Source organism: Mus caroli, chromosome 14 (assembly GCF_900094665.2).
Source record: "Mus caroli chromosome 14, CAROLI_EIJ_v1.1, whole genome shotgun sequence".
Taxonomy (NCBI): Eukaryota; Metazoa; Chordata; class Mammalia; order Rodentia; family Muridae; genus Mus; species Mus caroli.
In genome coordinates, this window is record NC_034583.1 from 80,552,598 (window position 1) to 80,567,623 (window position 15,026).

At 34.1% G+C, this 15,026-nt stretch overlaps 1 pseudogene; it reads left to right on the forward strand.

Moving 5' to 3' along the window:
- The first annotated feature begins 1,185 nt into the window (after window positions 1–1,185).
- On the forward strand, window positions 1,186–1,358 carry LOC115029353 (annotated as a pseudogene).
- Window positions 1,359–15,026: the final 13,668 nt, after the last annotated feature.

The following is a 15,026-nucleotide window of genomic DNA, read 5'->3' on the forward strand; positions in this document are numbered from 1 at the left end:
GGGAAGGTCTAACTCATTGTGTGTGGGGTTTCCCATAGTCTGGGAGTCTGTAATTCTGCAAGAATGCAGACTAAGCAAACCACAAGAAGCAAACTAGTTAGCAGCAGCCCTCTATAACTTCTGTCTCAACTCCTACATCCAGGTTATTTCTTTGTTTGATTTTCTGCCCTGGATACCTTCAGTGATGAACATTGATGTGGAAACATCAGCAAAATAAACCCAATGGCATTCTGGATGGGATAAAGTCAGACCTAGAAGTGAAAATGTTAAGTTTTTAATTTCATTATTAGGGAATGAACTGCTAACCAAATATATGCTTCTCTTTAAATGATGTTGCTTTCTCAACCTTGTAGGAAAAGACAATGGAGACTATCTAAAATATAGTTTCTGATATTAATAAAAATATCTATCACAGAACTGGTAACAAGATATTTTAGGAGTTTTAATGTTATTAGTAGTTGTTTCAATAGGAAAAATATTTTTAATTTTATTCACTGTGAAACAACAATCAAGAGGAAGATTAACTCCCAGGTGCTCTAACACTCCCAGGATCATAGGGTCAGAAGTGAGGAGGATACAACATCTGCCTCAACACCAGAAGTAACTGGGACCAGCAAGACACAGGCACAGAGGAACTCCGCCCGACCAGTGGCACAGGTTCATTCCTGTCTGAGCCTGTGCCCTGAGCAGTCCTTGGGCACGAATTTCACAGCCAGTCCTACAACACCCAGAAGAAGATCCACTCCAGGTACTCTAACACACCCAGTACCAAAAGATCACAGAATCACAGACTTCCTGGAGCATGGTCTTGTGAGGATCTCAGGGCCCAGAGGCAGCTTGACTCCCAGGAGCTCTGACACACTCAGAATCTCAAGATCACAGGATTCCAGAGTCACAGGATCACAGAGACAGCGGAACTTTAAGCAGTTATGACACAACCAGGATCACGGGCAGGACAGGTTCCAGTCAGATATATAGAGGGCAGGTAGCACTAGGGATAATCAGATGGTGGGAGGAAATCATAAGGTCATAATTAACAGAAATCAAGCTTACTTGGCATCTTCAGAACCCAAGTCCTGGATACACTACCACATTGAAAAAGCAAGAATCAGATCTAAAATCACTTATGATCATAATAGAGGACTTTAAAGAAGGACCTAAATAACTCCCTTAAAAATACAAGAGAGCTTTGCGCAGTGGCAGTATCGTAGCCAATGAGGTTTATCCGAGGCGCGATTATTGCTAATTGAAAAATACAAGAGAACACAAGTAAACAGCTAGAAGCCCTTAATCAGGAAACACAAACATCTCTTAAAGAATTACAGGAAAGCACAATCAAACAGGCAAAGGAAATGAGCAAAACTATTTAAGATCTAAAAATGGAAATAGAAACAATAAAGAAATAACAAATGGAGATAATCTTGGAGTTAGAAAACCTAGGAAAGAGATCAGGAGTCATAGATGCAAGTATCACCAACAAAATACAAGAGATAGAGGAAAGAATCTAAGGGGCAGAAGACACTAGAGAAAACATTGACAACAGTCAAAGAAAATTCAAAAAGCAAAAAAGCTCCTAACCCAAAATATCCAGGAAATCCAGAATACAATGAGAAGACAAAACCTAAGAATAACAGATATAGAAGGGAATGAAGATTACCAAATTAAAGGGCCAGTAATTATCTTCAACAAAATTAGAGAAGAAAAGTTTCCTAACCTAAAGAAAGAGATGTCCATGAACTTACACGAAGTCTATAGAGCTCCAAATATACTGGACCAGAAAAGAAATTCTTCCTGTCACATACTAATCAAAACACCAAATGCACGAAACAAAGAAATAATATTAAAAAGAGTAAGGGGAAAAGGTCAAGTAACATATAAAGGCATACCAATCAGAATTACACCAGACTTCTCACCAGAGACTATGAAAGCTAGAAGATCCTGGGCAGATGTCATACAGACACTAAGAGAACACAAATGCCAGCCCAGGCTACTATACCCATCAAAACTCTCAGATACCATATATGGAGAAACCAAGATATTCCATGACAAATCCATAAATCTAGCTCTACAAAGGATAATAGATGAAAAACAACAAGGAGGGAAACTACACCCTAGAAAAACCAAGAAAGTAATCTTTTAAAAAACCCAAAGAAGGCCGGGCATGGTAGTGCACACCTTTAATTCCAACACTTGGGATACAGAGGCAGGCAGATTTCTGAGTTTGAGGCCAGCCTGGTCTACAGAGTGAGTTCCAGGACAGCCAGGACTACACAGATGAACCCTGTCCAAAACAAACAAACAAACAAACAAAAACAAAATAAAACAAAAAACAAAGAAGATAGACAAACATAATTCTACCTCTAACAACAAAAATAACAGGATGTAACAATCATTTTTCCTTAATATCTCTTAACATCAACAGACTCAGTTTTCCAAAAAAGACATAGACATAACAGACTGGATAGGTAAAGAGGATCCAGCATCTGCAAGCAAATGGTCCCAAGAAACAAGTTGGAGTAGCCATTCTAATATCAAGTAAAATCAACTTTTGACCAAAACTTATCAAAAAAGATAAGGAAGGACAAGTCATATTGGTCAAAGAAAAAATCTACCAAGATTTTTTTCTAACTCAAAATTCTGAACATCTATGCTCCAAATTCAAGAGCACCCATGTTCATAAAAGAAACTTTACTAAAGCTCAAAACACACATCGCACCCCACACAATAATAGTGGGAGAATTCAACACCCAACTCTTATCAATGGACAGATTATAGAAATAGAAACTAAACAGAGACAAAGTCAAACTAACAGAAGTTATGAACCAAATGGATCTAACACAAAGTCAAACTAACAGAAGTTATGAACAAAAATGGACCTAACAGATATTTATAGAACATTTTATCCTAAAGCAAAGAACATTTTTCTTCTCAGTACCTCACAATACCTTCTCCAAAATGATTGACAATATAATTGGTCACAAAACAGGCCTCAACAGATTCAAGAAGACTGAAAAATCCCATGGACCCTATCAGATCACCATGGACTATGACTGGTCTTAAATACCAACAAAAACAAATGAAAGCACACATACACATGGAATCTGAACAACACTCTACTCAATAACTTGGTCAAGGAAGAAATAAAGAAATTAAAGGCTTTTAAGGATTTAGTGAAAATGAATACAAATCATACCAAAACTTATGGGACACAATGAAAGCAGGCCTAAGAGGAATACTCATAGCTCCAAGTGCCTCCAAAAAGAAACTGAATATAGCTTACACTAGCAGCTTGACAGCACACCTGAAAACTCTAGAAAAAAAAAGAAGCAAATACACCCAAGAGGAGTAGATGGCAGAAAATAATCAAGCTCAGGGCTGAAATCAAGCAAATATAAACAAAAAGAACTGTACAAAGAATCAACAAAGCCAGAAGCTGGTTCTTTGAGAAAATCATCAAAATACATAAACCCTTAGCCAGACTATCCAGAGGGCACAGAGACAATATGCAAATTAATAAAATCAGAAATGAAAAAGGTGACATAACAAGGAATTATTTCTTAAAATAATTATTCTGTTTGGTGACTATTGACAGTTAAAATATTAAAATAAAGTTCAAAAACACACCAAAAAAATTAAATTTCCAACTTGAATATTGATAAATCCTGACAAATATGACTATACAGGAATTTTTAAAGTCTTTGAATCATGATAATAATATTGGTTGCTTTACTGCTTTTAATATGCTGAGAGAGATGATAAAATTGGTATATGTGAGTCAGTACTTTTATTTACATTAATAAAATTTTATTTTAAAGAATTGTGATTTTTATAAACAACATTAAATTTAAGCATAAACTTTAGTTTTCCAAAATTGTCTTTTCTCATGTGCCAAATAATGTATATATTAAATATATAATAGATATTTTAATCATGGTCTTTATAGATTTTACTATTTCCCATAGTAGTTCCTAAAACATAATGATTAGAGATTATATATTTTTTTAAACTTACTCACATGTTAAATAAAGTTGACAATTTCCATTAATTAGAAAATTTTCATTACTAACTGGTACCCAATCATTATCTAGTCTCCTTTTCTCATGAAATACTTTTAATAAATTTGTCTTTGTTTTTCAGAGGTATTTATTTCCTCAAGAATATTTTTCCTAGGTTCTCAAAAGAGATATGATATTGCCCACTAGGTGATATTTATCAAAGATTAGAAACATTCTTGAATTTTTGTTTGCCTGTTTGTTTACTTGTTTTTCTTTGTTTTGCAAGACAATGTTTTCTCTGTATAACAGCCCTTGGTGTCCTGGAACTTTCTTTGTAGTTCAGGCTGCCTTGAACTCACAGAGAGCTGCATTCTTTTGTCTCCCCAGTGCTGGTATTAAAGGCATGCTGTTCCCCACCAGGCCTGGCTGATATTCTTGAATTTTTAAACAGGTGTCAACATTATGCATTCTAAAATACCAATAGAAATTGTGTGCCTTGTCAAGAAAAATTATGTTTGAAGGGCAAAAATGTCCTTACAAAATTATTTAGGTCACAGAGTATGAATTGTACAGTTAAGTTAAAATATGAAATAAAACAAAACAGCAATATAAATGCTATAATTTATAGTGTTCTAGCTATAGATGGAGAAAAACATTTTTATTAAAGGGATGTAATGAATAAAAGTTCCTGAAAATATGCTGTGTTTGGATGTGAACCAAAAGCTTCTGGAAAGTTCTGTGTCTGCAGTGACTGAGAGACAGGTTGGAATCTAAGTACTGTGGAGATTGGAATTTTATAGACTCAGGGGATAACTACTTTTTCTTTGACTAATTTTAGGTTTCTGGTATATTTTTCTCACTCTATCTATACTGACATGTCTTAAAAATAAATAAAAATAAGCAGATGCTAATAACTTAGCAAAACACTAGCTTTCACAAATCCGGAATCTAAGAATGCCATCACATAAAATTCTAGGCATAAAGAAAAGCTTGCCCACCAATACATTTTCAACTTGTCTTCCTAACATTTTCTTTGTTGTATAGAATTATTTAAAAACCATGGAAACAGTTTTCATGTGGCCACATGAAATTAGGGTAATTCAATTCTGTGTTCCTAGGCCATTGTCACTCAAAATCACTCTAGAATAAAATCTCTCTTATTTCGTTTAAGATATATCTTTGGTTTTTTTATCTCTACAGTGTTATTAGCAATGGCTATCTCAATATATTATGCTATAAGACTTAAGTCTTATCTCCTAAAATTCTGTTTTAAGATTTCAAATGGAATATATTTCATTGACCATAGACATTTGAATGAAGTTCACAATGTTATATTATGACATTTGAAATATCACTAAACATCTACTGTATAATCATCATATTAAAATGTCATTTAATATAATTATGATATCCATTGGAATTTATTATTCTATAATGTGTTCTTATAAAGTAGTCTTCTAAAAACTATATTTTAGGTCCAATTATCTAATCTAATTTATTTTTCGGAAAAGGTACCAAAATTAGGTCTTATATGTGTTATATCACAGAAGTATGATATAATTGATAAATGCTAAAAAGAAATATTTTAAACAAATATAGAGAGCCTCACTGATTTTTTATGACTGTTGCTAGCAGCAGTAATATAAACTTGCATTATCAAGTAATGATTTCATTATATTCTTTGTATATGTACATATCTCAAAAGATGTAAATTTGTATACTATGAAAACACTTGCACATATTAATTTAAAATTATAGCGTTGATATACCCATTTGGTAGATAAATACACTCAATTTAGTCCTTGTCATTGTTTCTTTGAAATAAGCTTGACACAAACCTAGATATACCTGGGAAATAGCAACCTCAGTTGTATTCAGTGGAGAGACTGCCTCTACCAGACTGACCTTGAGTTAGACTGCAAAATTTTCTTGACTACTGAAGGTTGCAGTCTAACTCATATCAGTGTGTGTTGTAACATCTTGGAATTGGGCTATATTAGAAAATAGATAGCAAGCCAGAACAAGCAAAAAGTACAAGGGTCTGCAATAGTTTGTTTCCTTCAGTAGCAGACAACAATTTGTACACCAAGAAAACATGTCTTTCCTCCTCCTGCGTTCGTTCAGAGTTTTATCATAATTGAATCAATTGTGTAGAACCTTGTTGTTATTGTTAATTTTTGTTGTTGTTGTTGCTGTTGTTGCTCTTTTGTAGATGAAAACTCAATAGGCACAAATTGGAACCTTAGCTGTATGGAGACTTTGTTTGAGGTAACCACTTCCACTGTTTCATTCCAGATAAGCACTATGATTAATTGTAATAATCTCCTTAATAATTAACCTATTTTCTAGTCTATGCTTTGTCTGTGATATTAAACTTCCTCATTCTCTTTTCTCTCTCTCAACTGACCACTTGCTTTTTGCAATATACACCTTGCATAAACATCAAGAGCAACATGCAGAGGATGGCCTAGTCAGCCATCAATGGGAGGAGAGGCCCTTGGTCTTGGGAAGATCATATGTCCCAGTATAGAAGAATGCCAAGGCCAGGAAGCAGGAGTGGGTGTGTTGGGGAGCAGGGCAGGGGAGGGTATAGGGGACATTCAGAATAGCATTTGAAATGTAAATGAAGAAAATTTGTAATAAAAAAATTGAAAAAGAGCAACATAGCTGCCACAGATTCACTTTGCTGCTTGTATCAATATGTGATATTTTTTAATGATATTCAAAAGAAGAAAAACATTTTAAAATGTCGTGGTGGAGTGTGACTGATATCAATATTGGAAACAACTGGTCTTACATTCAAAATAGAATTATCAACTAATTATGTTGATAAAAATAACACCCACTGAAATGATAAAATAGCCATTTTTGTCTTCTCACTTCATGGAATACAATGAGCAATCATATAGTAAAAGGAAGATGGTCTGATATATCTGTCTGTAACAGTTGACACATTTTTTTTCATAAATTTTAGTGATGATTACTTACACTTATAATTTGGAAACAGTAGACAAAGTTTTAGTTTAAAAAGGGTGTTACCATTTTTAGATTAATGTACAGGGATACATTAAAAAATAGAACAGTCTAACATTTGATTAACATTGGTGGCTTATGAAAATCATAATATTTTGTATAAATTTTTAAAGAGTATTTTAAACTCATTCAAAATTAACAGACAATCTTTCATTGGTAAATTTTACTGTGCTTTCTAATAGCCTTGTCTTAGCAAGCATTAAGACATTCTGTTTGTCTTCGATTGGTCTTGTAATTTTAATTCACTTTGTGAAAATAGAAATCAATTCATCAACAATATCACAATATTTTCATTTTCAATACAACAATCCTTTTTTACTACCTTGTATCATATAAAGTTCTGTAAGCCAAATGTTTTAAATTAAGGAGAGAATGAAAAATGACTAAGGACAAAAATATATCTCATTAATTTCTATATTTATTAATGTCTTATTAAATACTTCGCATGTAGAGTTTATTTTTAGGAATTTTTATTAAATGCATTAAATTCTAACAATCTTAATTTGAAATATTTTCTATATCAAATAATGGAACTGGTAATTTGAAATCATTCAGCTTCTTAATGGTAAAGATAGCTAGAAAAAAAAATTAGGGACCTCAAACAAAGTATAGTGTGCTTCAAATAGAGAGACAAAGGTCAATGAGCTAAGAAAACTTGAGTCAAATGAGTCCACGATGCTGTATATTTGAATATTGTAAATTAGAATGACATTGTTTTAAAACACTCATGTTGAAACAAAACTAGCCCCCTTTTGAAGTATTTGTATTTGAGTTTAATTATGTAAGAAAACTTTAAATAAGAAAAATAAACGAATTAAGATACTTTAATTTTACCAAGTGCAAATATAAATGATCTGACTTGCATTATAAGCATATAACCTTTAGTCTCTCTTAAACATAAGCTTTTCTACTTTTGCAGACTCATATATGAAAATACATGCCTTTTTGTTGACTTTATTCACTGTCCAAATTTTCAATTTCATTCTGTACACAATAACACAGATGGCAAGGAATTTGCTTGACTGCCTCTATATAATTTTTATGTGGAAATAGCTTTCTGAAAATAGCAAATCATCTCTATACTGAGTTATTTACAAAAGAAATTTAAGGATATATGTATGTGTTATGTATGTATAGGCAAGTGATTACAATATTACTATTATGTATACAGAACTTAGCTCATGGTAAAAGTATCTTGATAGTTTAAGGCTATGATCAGGTATACAAGAGTTGAAATATCTTCAACGTTTATTTGTATGCAGTTTTGACATAGGGAATAATGGCATAGGGTTGTTTTTGAGGGTTTCTATTGCTTTGTTTAAACCTCATAATCAGGAGCTATTTATGGGCGATAGGGCTTATTTCAACTTACCACATCATAGTTTATTATTGAAGGAAATTAGGACCAGAACTCAAGTCAGATCAGAACTCTGTCCCATTGATCTGGGCCCACCCACATTAATTAGTATTCCTCAAAATGCACTACTGAATTCTCTATAAAAAATTTTTCTGGAGGCATTTTCTCAATTGAGAATTCTTCACAAATGACTCTAGTGTATGTCAAGTAAACATAAAAGTAAACAGCAAGCATTTCCACACTGATTTACAAGTATGGCACAAGGAACAACTGCAGATTCACTTTCTTTCTATGATTCTAACCTTGAATAGAAACAACACCACTGAAGAAATTTTCAGGACTTATTATTTTAGGTTCTATGTGTGTTATAATATTTCAATTAGTATGGTTTTTAAAGATATATGGTGACTTTTCATGGTCCGTGATTTATTTCATGTCTGGATGTTTTTTTAATGAGTCTTCTTTGCACACAGTGAAGGTTGTCCAGTAATTATTTAATGGTTTTGTTTAAACTAAGAACTCCTCAAATGGAAATAAAGTTGACATGAATTATATTTTTATGACCAGATCCAACTAATTTTTAATAAGGCTCTTTTATTACATAGGTAAAATAAACTAATACACTTTGTTATTATACAAATAAATATTTTAAGATGAAGAAATATCAGTATATCATTCTATATAAAATAGTAAAAATATCTGTGTTTCAAAATACAAAGCAATTCATATAAAATGTAATGAACGAATGTATTTAGTCCATTAAGGCGTCACCTTTGAACTAAAATATGTTTTATTTTTAATACATATTTGTTTAACTTATGTACACTTCAATATGTACATTAAAATTACTTTAGTTTGAAAAGAAAAAATGTAACAGCATACTTCCTATAAAAAGGTTTAATTTCATTCCATAAGAAATAAAAATAAAAAGCTAAAATTGTTTTGAGTGTCCCGTGAATCCTGTATGTGTACTCACTATATCCTTTTTCTAAACCTTAAGGAAGATAAATAGGCATTGGGTATGAAGATCCTATTCCAAATGTCGTGCTTTTGAAAAATTAATCATTCCATGTAATGAGTACCAAAGTTAGTGAGCGTGGGAGTCCCAATGAGGAAGTTAGGGCAAGCAGTGTAGGAGCAGAAGGGGTTTGCAACCTCATAGGAAGAACAACAATATCAAGCAACCAGACCCCACAAAACTCCCAGGGACCAAACTACCAGCCAAACAGGGTAGTGAATAGGGGAAATCCAAGGCTCCAGCTGGATATGTAATGGAGGATTGCCTTGTCTGGCATCAATGAGAGGGGAGCCCCTTGATCTTCTGAAGGCTTGATGAATGAGGATAGAGGAATGCTAGGCTGCTGAGGCAGGAGTGGGTGAGCAGGTAGGGGAGCATGCTCATAGAGGCAGGGGGAGGAAGGAGGAAATACAGGGCCTGTGGAGGGGAAATTGGGAAAGGGATAACCCTTGAAATGTAAATAAATAAAATAACCAATAAAATAAGAACAGCTTTGGACCAGCATTTAATCATTTCACAATGCTTGCAACCAACGGATGTTTTTTAACTGTTTGTGTTATACGACTTCATTTTCTCCTCGCTTTGTACCAAAAAAGAGTGGATTAATAATAAGCTTAGGCAACACTGAAGATGTTGCTAGAGAATTGAAGTGATTTATATCATTGTGAAAAATGCTTGGACATTAAATGAATAAATAAGGGATCTAAATTATTTTTTATATCTCAAATCAGTGCAATCTTCAGCTAAAACAATGGTCTTTGAACAGAGTTTAGCAATAACACAATTGGGTGTGAACGCTGGGGAATATCAGATGAAGACAGAGTGTCTTTCTGGACTCTTTTCTGTTTTCTCACATATTTGTAAAGAGCAGCAGGTAATGGATTCCTACAAGGAACTAATAATGAAAAGTAATGCCTACAGAAATAGCTTGCCTCTAGCTATACTGATGGCAAGGTCAGATTACATCAATTAAATGAGAAAATCTTCATGGTTACATTCACTAATACACTTGGGAATTTTATTTTCTCACAAATAAATGTCTACTTTTATAAGAGGAGAAGTTTTACACCAGTGATATACAAAAAAGTACCAAATAATTTTAAAGAAAAAGTTGCAATATATTTGTATGCACAGGTGACATGCAAAAAAATATTTACACAAGCACACTTGCATTTACAAAATTAATTATTTAGTTTAGATGCTGATTTCCTTTAGTCCATTGTCCCTTCTTTTGTTTCCCTGTTAGTGATTTATACACTACCCTCCCTGTGAATAATTTTTTTGAAAAGTAACTTTTGGGAGTTTTTTTTTATAAGAACAAAATAATTGCTCATAAATTTATGGATAATGTCCCTAAATCTCACACTGAATAGCATTGTCTCTATTTAACCATTCTCTAGTTTGTGTTCTCTTTAAATGTGTGTGTGTGTTGTTGTTGTTGTTGTTTTTAAGAAATCAAAGCTTATCTTTAAAGTGGAAGCATTTAATCAAAGTAAATGTTACCTCTTGTTTCAGTTTGGCTGTGATTTTCTCTTTGAGTAGATGATACAATTCCATACATTTAAATGTGATATTGTGTGACTAGTCTTGATTATTCATGAGTTAATTTCTTTGGTGAAATCATTTTCTTACATCTTAGACTCATGGGCTAAGAGAAGGCAACATCTTTTCTTTAGGTTCAGTTGTCTTGTTTACCATTATTCTGGAGACATAGCAGGCATTAAATAATTTTTATAAGAAATTAAGTTGTGGTTTCAGAAATAATTAGTACTTATTCTAAATTTATCTCCATCTCATATAGAATTTTTTTCTATCAGTATTTGTTTCAAATTATGTATTATTTTCTTGAGCCAAACTACATTGATCTTGATGAGAGTTGTATGTGTACATGTTTATATCCCTCTTTTATTTTCCCATTGTGCTCCTTTACTCTGCAATCCTTTTTTTGTGTGTTATGCTTACATGGAGAGTAGTTGGTCTATAGTGCTGAATGTCTAAACAATTGTGTTCAGCTGTGGGATCTCTGCCTTAAGCTTTTGTGCTTGCACACAATTATACATGTGGGACACCATTGGAGCACAAAACATGGTCAAATCCAAGTGAAATATCCAGAGAGTTATCTAAAGTACAGAAATGTAAGCCAGAGCTGACACGCAGTATTTCAGTGAATGTACTACTATAAGGATGTTTAGGAAATTCAGGCAAAAGCAAAAACATCACTGTCAGATAAACTAAAGTGAGAAATCCAAAAAATAGTTGAGATATCATAAATATTTTAAAATACATCTAACCATGTTACCAAAATATTAGATCCATCAGATTGTGTTTAATCTCTGTTGCTTGCTTAATAGACAATATATAACAATTTTCTTTTTATATCTGGTAATAGAAAAAAATCTCCAAAAGGATTTCAGTTAAATTTTCAAGTCTTCCTAACTAAAATGTTCATAAATGCTCACAATAATGACTCTTAAACAATTAAAAATTGAGGCACAGATGCACAACACAGCACAGTCCTAATGGTCCAGGTACATGCTGTGTGTTCTCATCTGGGAAAAAATATAATAACTGCACAATGGTTGTTCCAGATTAATGCTTGATTTGCAAAGAAAATTTGAAGAAATTTTTAGAAACTGAAGTGATCTTACACTAACAACTTAACAACACATCTTTAGAACAAAAAGAAGCAAACTCACCAAAGAGGAATAGAAGGTAGGAAATAGTCAAACTCAGAGCCAAAATCAACCAAACAGAAACAAAGAAAACAATACAAAGAATCAGCAAAACCAAAAGCTGGTTCTTTGAAAGAATCAACAAGATAGATAAACCCCTAACCAAAATAATGGCCAAGAGGTAGTATCCAAATTAATAAAATCAGAAATGAAAAGGGAGACATAGCAACAGAAACAGGGGAAATTCAAAAAATCATCATATCCTACTATAAAAGCTTATATTCAATAAAACTGGAAAATGTAGATTAAATGGATGGTTTTCTAGACAGGCACCACATACCAAAATTAAATCAAGAGCAGGTAAACTATATAAAGAGGCCCATATCACACAAGAAGTCATTAAAAACCTCCTAAGAGAGGTTTGGTTGTGCATGCCTTTAATCCCAGCACTTGGGAGGCAGAGGCAGGCAGATTTCTCAGTTTGAGGCCAGCCTGGTCTACAAAGTGAAAGGAAAGCCAGGGCTACAGAGAAACCCTGTCTCGAAAAACCAAAAACCAAAAACCAAAAACTAAAACCCAAAAACCAAAAACCAAAAACCAAAAACCAAAAACCAAAAACCAAAACCAAAACCAAAAACAAAAAACAAAAAACAAAAAACAAAAAACAAAAAACAAAAAACAAAAAAACAAAAAAACAAACAAAAAACTCCCAACAAAAAAAAACCCCAGGGCCAGATGGATTTAGTGCAGAACTCTACCAGACCTTCAAAGAAGACCTGGTACCACTTATCCTCCAACTATTCCATAAAATAGAAACAGCAGGAACACTACCTAACTCACTCTATGAAGCCACAGTTACTCTGATACCTAAACCACACAAGACCCCAACTAAAAAAGAGAACTTCAAACCAATCTTGCTTATGAATATCAATGCAAAAATACTCAATAAAATCCTAGCAAACTGAATCCAAGAACACATCAAAATCATCATTCACCATGATCACGTAGGCTTCATCCCAGAGATGAAAGGTTGTTTTAATATATGAAAATCCATTAATGTAATACACTATATAAACAAACTCAAAGGAAAAATATCACATGATCATATCCTTAGATGCAGAAAAGGCATTTTACAAAATACAACACCCTTTCATGTTAAAAGTATTAGAGAGATTAGGAATTCAAGGCCCATGCCTAAACATAGTAAAAGCAATTTACTGCTAACCAACAGCCAATATCAAATTAAGTGGAGACATACTAGAAACAATCCCACTGAAATCAGGGAAAAAACAAGGATACCTACTCTCCCCATATCTATTCAATATAGTACTTGAAGTGTTAGCTAGAATTAAGACCACAAAAATAGATCAAGGGGATACATATTGGTAAAGAAGAAATAAAGGTATCACTATTTGCAGATGGTATGATAGTATACATAAGTGACCCCAAAAATTCTACCAGAGAACTTCTCCAGCTGACAAACAACTTCAGTAAATTGGCTCGATATAAAATTAACTCAAATACATCAGTAGCCTTCCTTTATACAAAGGATAAACAGGCAGAGAAAGAAATTAGGGAAAGAATTCCCTACACAATAGCCATAAATATTATAAAATACCTTTGTGTAACTCTAACCAAACAAGTGAAACTATGACAGTAACTTCAAGTCTCTGAATAAAGAGACTTGAAGAGCAAATGAGGAGAGAGAGAGAAAGAGAAAGAGAGAGGGAGTATAAGAAGAGCATGTGAAGAGTGAGTGAAGAGAGAATATGAAGTGTGTATAGAGACAGGAGAGTACATGTATGTGTGAGACATGTGTGTGAAGAATGTGTGTGAGAGTGAAAGGGGAGCACACATAGGTGTGCATGAGTGTACGAGTTCAAGAAAAACAGAGACAAGTCCCTTCCGGTCCACTGCAGCACAGGGGTTCCTTGCCCGCTGAGTCTCTGGACACCTGCAAGGACCCACACAGGTTCCCCCATGGGATCCTAAGACCTCTGGTGAGTGGAACACAGCATCTGCTCCAAGCCAATCGCTCGGGACCTGAGACAGCATTAACTAGGGAAGCAGATAACCTGGCCTGATCAGGAGCACAAGTCCCTTCCAGTTCACTCCAGCACCGGGGTTCCTTGTACGCTGAGTTTCTGGACACCCCCAAGGTCCTCACAGGACCCTCCACGGGATCTTAAGACCTCTGGTGAGTGGAACACAACTTCTGCCAGAAGGCAGGTTCGAACACCAGATATCTGGGCACCTTCCCTGCAAGAGGAGAGCTTGCCTGCAGAGAGTACTCTGACCACTGAAACTAAGGATAGAGCTAGTCTCCCAGGTCTGCTGATAGAGGCTAACGTAATCACCTGAGGAACAAGCTCTAACCAGAGACAATTATAACAACTAGCTCCAGAGAATACCAGATGGCGAAAAGCAAGCTTAAGAATACTACTAACAGAAATCAAGACCACTCACCATCATCAGAACGCAGCACTCCCACCCCACCTAGTCCTGGGCACACCAAAACAACCGAAAAGCTAGATGCAGGGATGCTTCAATATACAGAAATCCATCAACTTAATCCATTATATAAACAAACTCAAAGACAAAAACCATATGATCATCTCCTTAGATGCTGAGAAAGCATTTGACAAAATCCAACACGCATTCATGATAAAAGTCTTGGAAAGATCAGGAATTCAAGGCCCATACCTAACCGTGATAAAAGCAATCTACAGCAAAACAGAAGCCAACATCAAAGTACATGGTGAGAAGCTGGAAGCAATCCCACTAAAATCAGGGACTAGACAAGGCTGTCCACTTTCTCCCTACCTATTCAACATTGTACTTGAAGTCCTAGCCAGAGCAATTCGACAACAAAAGGAGATCAAGGGGATTTAAATTGGAAAGAAAGAAGTCAAAATATCACTTTTTGCAGATGATATGATAGTATACATAAG